Here is a 12463-nt window from a genome sequence, read left to right as displayed (position 1 = left end):
AGAATGAGGATAGCTCAGTGAGGAAATTCAATGGAGAAAAGAGGCTGAAATAAGGATAGCTCAGTGAGGAAATTCAGTGGAGAAAAGAGGCTGAATAATTCAGCCAGAAGGTAAGAGAAAGAACGACATGGGGAGACCAAGTTCCGGTGAACAAGGCCCGCACTTTATTTTCCAAAGTAGTTTTTATACCTTAAGTTATGCATAGAGGATAATGGGGGAAGGGGTAGAGTCATGCAGCAAGCCAGGCTTTCTTCCTGCAAACTTATCATATGCAAAAGCTTAGGTGATTTGCATCATCTTCTGGCCCGGAGGGCTGTTAACATTTTAAGACCCTTTCTTCAGAAAACTTATTTTTCTCTAAAGGTGATTGGTCAGGAGCCACCCTCCAAAAGCATTAGATAAAGTTGCATTCCTACAGAGCAAAGGTGTGGTGGCTATAACAGGAAAAAGAATTAACTCAAGGGTCCCAGGTTACAAACATTAAAGCTACTACTTACACCAATTATATTAATCACTACACTGCCAGGGACACAGCAGGTAAGGGATATGGAAACTTAGCAGCAAACATTGGCCCAACAAGTGAAAATCCCTTCACCAATACAATTTCTAATCAATCTTTTAACTGCTCAAAGGAATCTGTATTTAGACAGTTTAGAACATCTCATGCCTCTCACAGTTGGGAGGCTCTGAACAATTACACGTGGCCGGAAAAACCTATTCAGGCAGGCTAGAGGACTTCCAAAGGAGTTTGTAGGTTGAAACACTGTCACACCCAGGAACTATTAACTGGAGCTGTAAGCTAACTCTTTTTTCAGAGAGAGGTAGTGGGGGACAGCCCCCGTAAAGTCAGAGGTGTAGGTGAAAGCACAAAGCAGAAAGTAGGCAGACTCTGGTTTTGGGGCTAGATGCTCGAGAATTTCCAGGGGGACTCCTGAGGCTCGATCCCGCCTTTGCGTATGCCGAGCCTCCTTCCTCACGACCTTTGTCATGGGCGGAGTTCCTCACGCTGGCTCCTGGCAGTGATAGAATTCCAGTTGAACTATTCCAGATCCTGAAAGATGATGCTGTGGAAAGTGCTGCACTCAATATGCAATATGCAATATGCACTCAATATGCAATATGCCGGCTCCCGGCATGTGTCTTTTTAAATTTTGGTTTCCTCAGGGTATATACCTAGGAGTGGGACTGCTGGGTCATATGGTGGTTTTATTCCTAGTTTTTTAAGGAATCTCCATACTGTGTTCATAGTGGCTCTATCAATTTACATTCCCATCAACACTGCAAGAGCATTCCCTTTTCTTCACACACTCTCCAGCATTTACTGTTTGAAGACTTTTTGATGATGACCATTCTGACCGGTGTGAGGTGATATCTCATTATAGTTTTGATTTGCATTTCTCTAATAATGAGTGATGTTGAGCATCTTTTCATGAGTTTGTTAGCCATCTGTGTGTCTTTTTTGGAGAAATGTCTGTTTAGCTCTTTTCCCCACTTTTTGATTGGGTTGTTTGTTTTTCTGGCATTGAGTTGTATGAGCTGCTTATATATTTTGAAAATTAATCCTTTGTCAGTTGTTTCATTTGCTATTATTTTCTCCCATTTTGAGGGTTGTCTTTTCACCTTGCTCATAGTTTCATTTGATGCGCAAAAGCTTTTAAGTTTAAGCCAGTCCCACTTGTTTACTTGTGTTTTTATTTCTGTTACTCTAAGAGGATCTTGCTTTGATTTATGTCATCAAGTGTTCTGCCTATGTTTTTCTCTAAGAGTTTTATAGTTTCTGGTCTTCCATTTAGGTCTTTAATCCATTTTGAGTTTATCTTTGTATATGGTGTTAGGAAGTGTTCTAATTTCATTCTTTTACATGCAGCTGTCCAGTTTTCCCAAAACCATTTATTGAAGAGGCTGCCTTTGCCCCATTGTATATTCTTGCCTCCTTTATAAAAAATAAGGTACCCATAGTTGCATGGGTTTATTTCTGAGTATCTATCTTGTTCCATTGGTCTATATTTCTGTTTTTGTGCCAGTACCATCCTGTCTTGATGACTGTAGCTTTGTAGTATAATCTGAAGTCAGGAAGGTTGATTCCTCCAGCTCCATTCTTCTTTCTCAAGACTGCTTTGGCTATTCGGAGTATTTTGTCTTTCCATATGAAATGTGAAATTTTTTGTTCTAGATCTGTGAAAAATGCCACTAGTAATTTGATAGGGATCATCTAGAATCTACAGATTGCATTTGGTAGTATAGTCATTTGGAACATGGAATATCTCTCCATATGTTTATGTCATCTTTGATTTCTTTCATTAGTGTCTTATAATTTTCTGTATACAGTTCTTTTGTCTCCTTATGTAAGTTTATTCCTATATATTTAATTATTTTTGTTGCAATGGTGAATAGGATTGATTCCTTAATTTCTCTTTTTGATTTTTCAGTTAATATATAGAAATACAAGTGATTACTGTGTATTGACTTTGTATCCTGCAACTTTGCTAAATTCACTGATTAGCTCTAGTAATTTTCTGATACTATCTTTAGGGTTTTCTATGTACAGTATCATGTCATCTGCAAACAGTGAGAGCTTTACTTCTTCTTTTCTGATTTGGATTCCTTTTATTTCTTTTTCTTCTCTGATTGCTCTAGCTAGGACTTCCAAAACTATGTTGAATAATAGTGGTGAAAGTGGACACTCTTGTCTTGTTCCTGATCTTAGGCGGAATGCTTTCAGTTTTTCACCATTGAGAATGTTTGCTATAGGCTTATCATATATGACCTTTACTATGTTGAGGTAGGTTCTTTCTATGCCCATTTTTTGAAGAATTTTAATCATAAATGGGTGCTGAATTTTGTCAAAGGCTCTTTCTGCATCTATTGTGATTATGATATGGTTTTTATCTTTCAATTTGTTAATATGGTATATCACATTGATTGATATGCATATATTGAAGAATCCTTGCATTCCTGGAACAAACCCAACTTGATCATGGTGTATGAGCTTTTTGAAGTGTTGCTGAATTCTGTTTGCTAAAATTTTGTTGAGGAATTTTGCGTCTGTGTTCATCAGTGGTATTAACCTGTAGTTTTCTTTTTTTGTGTTATCTTTGTCTAGTTTTGGTATCAGGGTGATGGTGGCCTTGTAGAATGAGTTTGGAAGTGTTCCTTCCTTTGCAATTTTTTTGAAAGAGTTTTAGAAGGATAGGCATTAGCTCTTCTCTAAATGTTTGATAAAATTCTCTTCTGAAGCCATCTGGTCCTGGGCTTTTGTTTTTTGGGAGATGTTTGATCACAGCTTCAATTTCAGTGCTTGTAATTGGGTTGTTCATAATTTCTGTTTCTTTCTGGTTCAGTCTTGGAAGATTGAACTTTTCTAAGAATCTATCCATTTATTCCAGGTTATCCATTTTACTGCCATATAGTTGCTCATAATAGTCTTTTATAATCCTTTGTATTTCTGCATTGTCTGTTGTAACCTCTTTTTCATTTCTAATTTTGTTGATTCGATTCTTCTCTCTTTTTTTCTTGATGAGTCTGGCTAAAGGTTTGTCAGTTTTGTTTATCTTCTGAAAGAATTAGCTTTTAGTTTTATTAATCTTTACTATTGTTTCTTTTTCATTTATTTCTGCTTGGATCTTTATGATTTCATTCCTTCTACTAATTTTTTTTTTTTTTTTTTGTTCTCCTTTTTCCAATTGTTTTAGGTGTAAAGTTAGGTTGTCTATTCAATGCTTTTCTTGTTTCTTGAGGCAGGATTGTATCGCTATAAACTTCCCTCTTAGAACTGCTTTTGCTGTATCCCATAGGTTTTGAGTTGTTGTGTTTTCATTGTCATTTGTTTCTAGAAATGTTTTGATTTCCTTTTCGATTTCTTCAATAACCTGTTGGTTATTTAGAAACGTGTTGTTTAATCTCCATGTGTTTGTGTTTCTTACAGTTTTTTTCTTGTAATTGGTATCTAGTCTCATAGCTTTGTGGTTGGAGAAATGCTTGATATGATTTCAATTTTCTTAAATTTACTGAGGTTTGATTTGTGACCCAAGATGTGGTCTATCCTGGAGAATGTTCCTTGTGCACTTGAGAAGAAGGTGTATTCTTCCGCATTTGGATGGAATGTCCTGAAGATATCAATGAAATCCATCTATCTAATGTATCATTTAAGACTTGTGTTTCCTTATTAATTTTCTGTTTTGATGATCTGTCCATTGGTGTGAGTGGGGTGTTAAAGTCTCCTACTATTATTGTGTTACTGTCAATTTCTCCTTTTATGTCTGTTATTGTTTGTCTTATGTATTGAGGAGCTCCTGTGTTGGGTGCATAGATATTTACAATTGTTATGTCTTCCTCTTGGCTTTATCCCTTGATCATTATGTAGTGTCCTTCCTTAGCCCTTGTAATCTTCTTTATTTTAAGGTCTGTTTTGTCTGATATGAGGATTGCTATTCCAGCTTTCTTTTGCTTCCCATTTGCCTGGAGTATATTTTTCCATCCTCTCACTTTCAGTCTATATAAATCTTTAGGTCTGAAGTGGGTTTCTTGTAGACAGCATATATATGGCTCTTGTTTTTGTATCCATTCAGTCTTTTGGTTGGAGCATTTAATTCATTTACATTTAAAGTAATTATTGATATATATGTTCCTGTTGCCATTTTCTTAATTGTTTGGGGTTGATTTTGTAGATCTTTTTTCTTCTGTTGTATTTCTTGACTATATAAGTCCCTTTAACATTTGTTGTAAAGCTGGTTTGGTGGTACTGAATTCTCTTAACTTTTGCTTGTCTGAAAAGCTTTTTATTTCTCCATCAATTTTGAATGAGATCCTTGCCAAGTATAGTAATCTTGATTGTAGATTTTTCCTTTTCAGTACTTTTATCCTGCCATTCCCTTCTGGCCTGCAGAGTTTCTGCTGAAAGATCAACTGTTAAGCGTATGGGGTTTCCCTTGTATCTTACTTGTTGCTTGTCCCTTGCTGCTTTTAATATTCTTTGTGATTAGTCTTTGTTAGTTTGATGAGTGTATGTCTAGTATGTTTCTTCTGGGACTATCCTCAGTTCTTTTCATTCTTTTTACTTTATTCTACTCTTCAGAAGTTATTTCCACCATTTCATCTTCCAGCTCACTGATTCCTTCTTCTGCTTCAGATATTCTGCTATTGATTCCTTCTAGAGTATTTTTAATTTCAGTAATTGTGGTGTTTGTCTCTGTATGTTTATTCTTTAATTCTTCTATGTCTTTGTTAATTGATTCTTGCATTTTCTCCATTTTGTTTTCAAGGATTTTGATCATCTTTATTATCATTATGCTGAATTCTTTTTCAGGTAGTTTGCCTATTTCCTCTTCATTTATTTGAACTTCTGTGTTTCTAGTTTGTTCCTTCATTTGTGTAGTGTTTCTCTGCCTTTTCATTATTTTTTTTTAAACTTAATGTGTTTGAGGTCTCCTTTTCCTAGGCTTCAAGGTTGAATTCTTTCTTCCTTTTGGTTTCTGCCCTCTAAGGTTGGTCCAGTGGTTTGTGTAAGCTTCTTATAGGGTGAGATCTGTGCTGAGTTTTTGTTTGTTTCTTAGTTTGTTTGTTTTTCCTCTGGGCAAGGCTGAGTGAGGTGGTGATCCTGTCTGCTGATGATGGGGTTTGTATTTTTTTTGTTTGTTGTTTAGATGAGGCGTCCTGCACAGGGTGCTACTGGTGGTTGGGTGATGCTGGGTCTTGTATTCAGGTGGTTTCCTTTGTGTGAGTTCTCACTATTTGATAGTTTCTAGGGTTAGTTCCACCATGACCCGCCCTTTTTGGGTGGCCCCACAGGGCATGGCTTAGTTTCATTGAGTTAGACAAGGCTGTGGTCCTAGTGTGATTAGATTGACTAGTTTTCTGTGAGTATGGTTTCAGTGTGTCTGCCCTCTGATGCCCTCTCGCAACACCTACCATCTTACTTGGGTTTCTCTTAACTTGGATGTGGGGTATCTCTTCACCGCTGCTCCAGTAAAGCACAGCCGCTGCTCCTTAACTTGGACGAGGGGTATCTCCTCACCGCCGTCCTTCCTGACCTTGAACGTGGAGTAGCTCCTCTAGGCCCTCCTGAGCCCATGCAGCCACCACTCCTTGGACAGAATGTGGTCCACTGGAGAAGGGAATGGCAAACCACTTCAGTATTCTTGCCTTGAGAACCCCATGAATAGTATGATAAGACAAATGATAGGATACTGAAAGAGGAACTCCCCAGGTCAGTAGGTGCCCAATATGCTACTGGAGATCAGTAGAGAAATAACTCCAGAAAGAATGAAGAGATGGAGCCAAAGCAAAAATAATACCCAGCTGTGGATGTGACTGGTGATAGAAGCAAGGTCCGATGCTATAAAGAGCAATGTTGCATAGGAACCTGGAATGTCAGGTCCATGAATCAAGGCAAATTGGAAGTGGTCAAACAGGAGATTGCAAGAGTGAACGTCGACATTCTAGGAATCAGCAAACTAAAATGGACTGGAATAGGTGAATTTAACTCAGATGACCATTATATCTACTACTGCAGGCAGGAATCCCTTAGAAGAAATGGAGTAGCCATCATGGTCAACAAAAAGAGTCCATAATGCAGTACTTGGATGCAATCTCAAAAACGACAGAATGATCTCTGTTTGTTTCCAAGGCAAGCCATTCAATATCACAGTAATCCAAGTCTATGCCCCAACCAGTAACGCTGAAGAAACTGAAGTTGAATGGTTCTATGAAGACCTACAAGACCTTTTAGAACTAACACCCAAAAAAGATGTCCTTTTCATTATAGGGGACTGGAATGCAAAAGTAGGAAGTCAAGAAACACCTGGAGTAACAGGCAAATTTGGCCTTGGAATACAGAATGAAGCAGGGCAAAGGATAATAGAGTTTTGCCAAGAGAACGCACTGGTCATAGCAAACACCCTTTTCCAACAACACAAGAGAAGACTCTATACATGGACATCACCAGATGGTCAACACCGAAATCAGATTAATTATATTCTTTGCAGCCAAAGATGGAGAGGCTCTATACAGTCAGTAAAAACAAGACTGGGAGCTGACTGTGGCTCAGATCATGAGCTCCTTATTGCCAAATTCAGACTTTAATTGAAGAAAGAAGGGAAAACCACTAGACCATTCAGGTATGATCTAAATCAAATCCCTTATGATTATACAGTGGAAGTGAGAAATAGATTTAAGGGCCTAGATCTGATAGATAGAGTGCCTGATGAACTATGGACTGAGGTTCGTGACATTGTACAGGAGACAGGGATCAAGACCATCCCCATGGAAAAGAAATGCAAAAAAGCAAAATGGCTGTCTGGGGAGGCCTTACAAATAGCTGTGAAAAGGAGAGAAGCCAAAAGCAAAGGAGAAAAGGAAAGATAGAAGCATCTGAATGCAGAGTTCCAAAGAATAGCAAGAAGAGATAAGAAAGGCTTCCTCAGTGATCAATGCAAAGAAATAGAGGAAAACAATAGAATGGAGAAGACTAGAGATCTCTTCAAGAAAATTAGAGATACCAAGGAAACATTTCATGCAAAGATGGGCTCGATAAAGGACAGAAATGGTATGGACCTAACAGAAGCAGAAGATATTAAGAAGAGGTGGCAAGAATACACAGAAGAACTGTACAAAAAGATCTTCATGACCCAGATAATCACGATGGTGTGATCACTCACCTAGAGCCAGACATCCTGGAATGTGAAGTCAAGTGGGCCTTAGAAAGCATCACTACGAACAAAGCTAGGGGAGGTGATGGAATTCCAGTTGAGCTATTCCAAATCCTGAAAGATGATGCTGTGTAAGTGCTGCACTCAATATGCCAGCAAATTGGGAAAACTCAGCAGTGGCCACAGGACTGGAAAAGGTCAGTTTTCATTCCAATCCCAAAGAAAGGCAATGCCAAAGAATGCTCAAACTACTGCACAGTTGCACTCATCTCACACGCTAGTAAAGTAATGCTCAAAATTCTCCAAGCCAGGCCTTAGCAATACGTGAACCGTGAACTTCCAGATGTTCAAGCTGGTTTTAGAAAAGGCAGAGGAACCAGAGATCAAATTACCAACATCTGCTGGATCATCGAAAAACCAAGAGAGTTCCAGAAAAACATCTATTTCTGCTTTATTGACTATGCCAAAGCCTTTGACTGTGTGGATCACAAGAAACTGTGGAAAATTCTGAAAGAGATGGGAATACCAGACCACCTGACCTGCCTCTTGAGAAATCTGTATGCAGGTCAGGAAGCAACAGTTAGAACTGGACATGGAACAACAGACTGGTTCCAAATAGGAAAAGGAGTACGTCAAGGCTGTATATTGTCACCCTGCTTATTTAACTTATATGCAGAGTACATCATGAGAAACCCTGGGCTGGAAGAAGCACAAGCTGGAATCAAGATTGGCGGGAGAAATATCAATAACCTCAGATATGCAGATGGCACCACCCTTATGGCAGAAAGTGAAGAGGAACTAAAAAATCTCTTGATGAAAGTGAAAGAGGAGAGTGAAAAAGTTGCCTTAAAGCTCAACATTCAGAAAACTAAGATCATGGCATTTGGTCCATCACCTCATGGGAAATAGATGGGGAAACAGTGGAAACAGTGTCAGACTTTATTTTTCTGGGCTCCAAAATCAGTGCAGATGGTGATTGCAGCCATGAAATTAAAAGACACTTACTCCTTGGAAGAAAAGTTATGACCAACCTAGATAGCATATTGAAAAGCAGAGACATTACTTTGCCAACAAAGGTCCATCTAGTCAAGGCTATGGTTTTTCCAGACGTCATGTATGGATGTGAGAGTTGGACTGTGAAGAAAACTGAGCACCAAAGAATTGATGCTTTTGAACTGTGGTGTTGGAGAAGACTCCTGCGAGTCCCTTGGACTGCAAGGAGATCCAGCCAGTCCATTCTAAAGGAGACCAGTCCTGGGATTTCTTTGGAAGGAATGATGCTAAAGCTGAAACTCCAGTACTTTGGCCACCTCATGTGAAGAGTTAACTCTTTGGAAAAGACTCTGATGCTGGGAAGGATTGGGGGCAGGAGGAGAAGGGGACAACAGAGGATGAGACGTGCTGTATGGCATCACTGACTCGATGGACGTGAGTTTGAATGAACTCCGGGAGTTGGTGATGGACAGGGAGGCCTGGCGTGCTGCAATTCATGGGGTCGCAAAGTGTCAGACGCGACTGAGCGACTGAACTGAACTGAACTGAGGGTTAGTTCTCTAGTAGTCTAGGGTCTTGGAGTCAGTGCTCCCACTCCAAAGGCTCAGGGCTTGATCTCTGGTCAGGAACAAAGATTCCATAAGTGTTTTGTTATGGCATTAAGTGAGATTAAAACAAATATCACCAAAGTGAAAGTGAAGTCACTCAGTCGTGTTCGACTCTTTGCGACTCCATGGATTGTAGCCTACCAGGCTCCTCCATCCATGAGATTCTCCAGACAAGAATACTGGAGTGGGTTGCCATTTCCTTTTCCAGGGGATCTTTCCGACCCAGGGATCGAACCCCCGTCTCCCACATTAGAGGCAGAGTTTAAAGAGGTTAAAATATCCCCAAACGAGAAACCAAAGATGAACCCCAGACAAATGACAGTTACAAAATCAGGCAAATAATAATTAAAGGAATATACACATATACATATACACCCATGAGCAAAGTCAAAACAGTCCAACAGAAATAAAGTACAGTAGATTGACCTGGAAAACAAGATATCAAAACTTATATTTACCAGTTAAGAACAAGACTAACTAAAGCACAAACTGGAAAGCAAAACTAAAGCAAGATGCAAATTGTGGAATAAAGCAATGAAAACAAAACTAACAAATATGTTCAGAGGAAAAAAAAAAAGAAAGAATAGATATGGAAAGTTAAATAGAGGTAGATGAAGAAGGTTTATATACATTAAAGATTAACTGCAAGGGGAAAAGAACAGTAGGAAAGGGAAACAAAGGAATAAATATAGGCAAACTATAATAGGTTTAAAAAATTAAAATGATAAAAAAGCATCTTTTAATTTCATAGCTGCAATCACCATCTGCAGTGATTTTGAAGCCCCCCAAAATACAGTCTGTCACTGTTTCCATTGTTTCTCCATCTATTTGCCATGAAGTGATGGGACCAGATGCCATGATCTTGGTTTTCTGAATGTTGAGTTTTAAGCCAACTTTTGAAGGAGGCAAGCGGTATATTATGTGGAGTTGCTCACTGTTTTCTTCCCCTGCCTGTGGGCCTCGTCCCCCTGTTGACAATTGCCTTGAGAACTTCCTGTGGGCGCTGCATCCTCTTTTCTTTCGTCCGAGCCTGTTGGTTTTGCCCGCGTCCCTGGAGACATTGCGCTCCGCGTGGGAAACACACTAGAGGCATCGTCCCACTACCTGTTGGCCTCTGTGTCCAGTGAGGAGCCCTCGAGGCTGGAATTGCTGTCCCCCGAACTCTCCTCCTCCTCATGGCTCCCAGGCTCCGACCACCGTCTTTGGTTCTCACACCAGGGTGTGTCCGGCCTGGGCCCCCTTTCGGTTTGTCCTGTTGGATGTCACAGTTTGTGAGTGTGTATATTAGAGCGTTTTCCTGAGCAGAGCGGTTGGCCGCCATCCTTGCTCCCGTCACTTTTCTGTGCTAACTTCTCTCTCCCCTGGACACCAGGGGGTTATTTTAATATTTAAATATTTCACATTATTTGTGGCTTTAGCATCCTCTGTGTAGCCCACACTCTCTGTGGGGGCCCCGCACGGACCTTGGTGTCAGGTCCATCTGAAGATGCAGAGCAGCAAGAACGAGAACCCCAGACCCGGCAAGGCCGCCGTGCTGTGTGCAGGCCTGTGGGATGTCGGCTTGGTGGGCAACAGACTCTGGACATGAGGGTGTCCGCTGTCTGTGGGCAGCCCCACCAGGAGTTGTGGCCATGGGAGCAGGACAGGGTTTCCTGCCACAATGAAGAGGGCATGGAGAGCAAGGTGGGTGGCTATGGGGCAGCGGGGGCACCTCAGCTGCTGGAGGTTTGAGTTGATGGCGGAAAGAGCCAGCTGAGGCTGGTGCTGTCTGTGTTCCACCGGCTCCTCTGCAGCAGGAGGCAGCTTCCCCAACCCCAGCCCCCACTTCTGGTCAGCTGGAGGGGCCAGAAATTCCAGAGTGATGGCTGAGCCAGTAGGTGGCCCAGAGTGGGGCTCTGGCCAGGGGTGAGGGTCAGGGGAGGCTGGAGTCTCAAGGGAGGGAGCCAGGAGAAGGGGCTGGATGGGGTGAGGGAAGCGTCAGCATGTTCTAAACCTGGGCTTGAAGTCCCACTGTGGGGGATGCTGGGAGACTGCAGGGCTCTGCACCCCAGGGTTTTTTAGGTTGATCTTCTGGAAAGTTCTGTTGTGGGGCTAAGTGGAAAAGGGTGGTGGGATGAGGGGCCAGGACGGAGGAGCAGGGGTGGGAGCCCCACTATATGGAGATGGCTTCCAGGCTTATCATGGGAGGGGCCGCACGGCTGGGCAGGCAGACAGCGCTGGAGCACACATTCACATCTAAGTGCCTGGGCGCCCCGCGAGGGGCCCCCAGTCCCCTCACGGCAGGGCAGAGGCCTGCCCCACTCCGAGTCCCCGCCGGCTGGCATCCTCTCCATCAGATAGCGCCCGTACCCGGCAGCGCTCTGCGCTTGTGGGTTGTCTTCAAGTATTTTCATGTACCCTCGAGAGAATGATTAAAAAGTAATTAACCTAAATTTAGCCTGATTGTCGTAAATAAATTAGCCACATGAATCACCTGTGATTTGCCAGCCTGCACACGCCTGTCTCCAGGTGATCATCACCGCGGGGCAGACAGCTGCCCGCTGCAGGGGAGGGGCCCCAGCCTCATCGGAGGACTTGGACCCCCCACCCCACCCCACATCACCCACCTGCTGCCACCTTGACAACCATAGGTGGCAAAGGAGGTCCCTGAGCGCTGGCGTTGTCATATCCCAGGCAGCCTCAGTGATCGAGACCGGCTCCTGCCCGCAGTCTGTGGGCACTGGCTGGCCCCTCTGTCCGGCACTCCAGCCAGGGTCATCCTCTGGTGGGGACCCAGTGGGGTTGGCAGATCTGGCCTTGGTGGCTGCTCATGCTGTGCTCAGATGGCCGTGGGGCTCCAGGACGGCCAGGAGGGGTGTGCCTGCTCCTTGAGCTCTGTCCCTGTCCCCATCCATTGGCCGTGGGCTCCTCACTTGCAGGGGCCCCTCCAGGAGGGGAGGGGGCTCAGAGCCAGTATGTTGGGGAGGGAGGTCTGTACCTGGAAAGAACAAAGACACAACAGCAAACTGAAATGACAGGTCTGTCCCCATCTCGGGGAAGATATCTCTGGCGGGCCCACAGCCAACAGCAGAGTATGAAAGCTCGGTTGTGCCCACTTGGGTCTGGGCCTCTGTTGATGACCCGGTGGCATCAGACGTGTAACAAGGACAGATGTGTTAGTCACTCATTGTTTTACATTTATCTCGTAAAATTTGTATTCCTTACCCTCATTTGAAG

Source organism: Bos javanicus, chromosome 1, assembly GCF_032452875.1.
Source record: "Bos javanicus breed banteng chromosome 1, ARS-OSU_banteng_1.0, whole genome shotgun sequence".
Classification (NCBI taxonomy): Eukaryota; Metazoa; Chordata; class Mammalia; order Artiodactyla; family Bovidae; genus Bos; species Bos javanicus.
Note: the sequence above shows the minus strand (reverse complement) of the source record.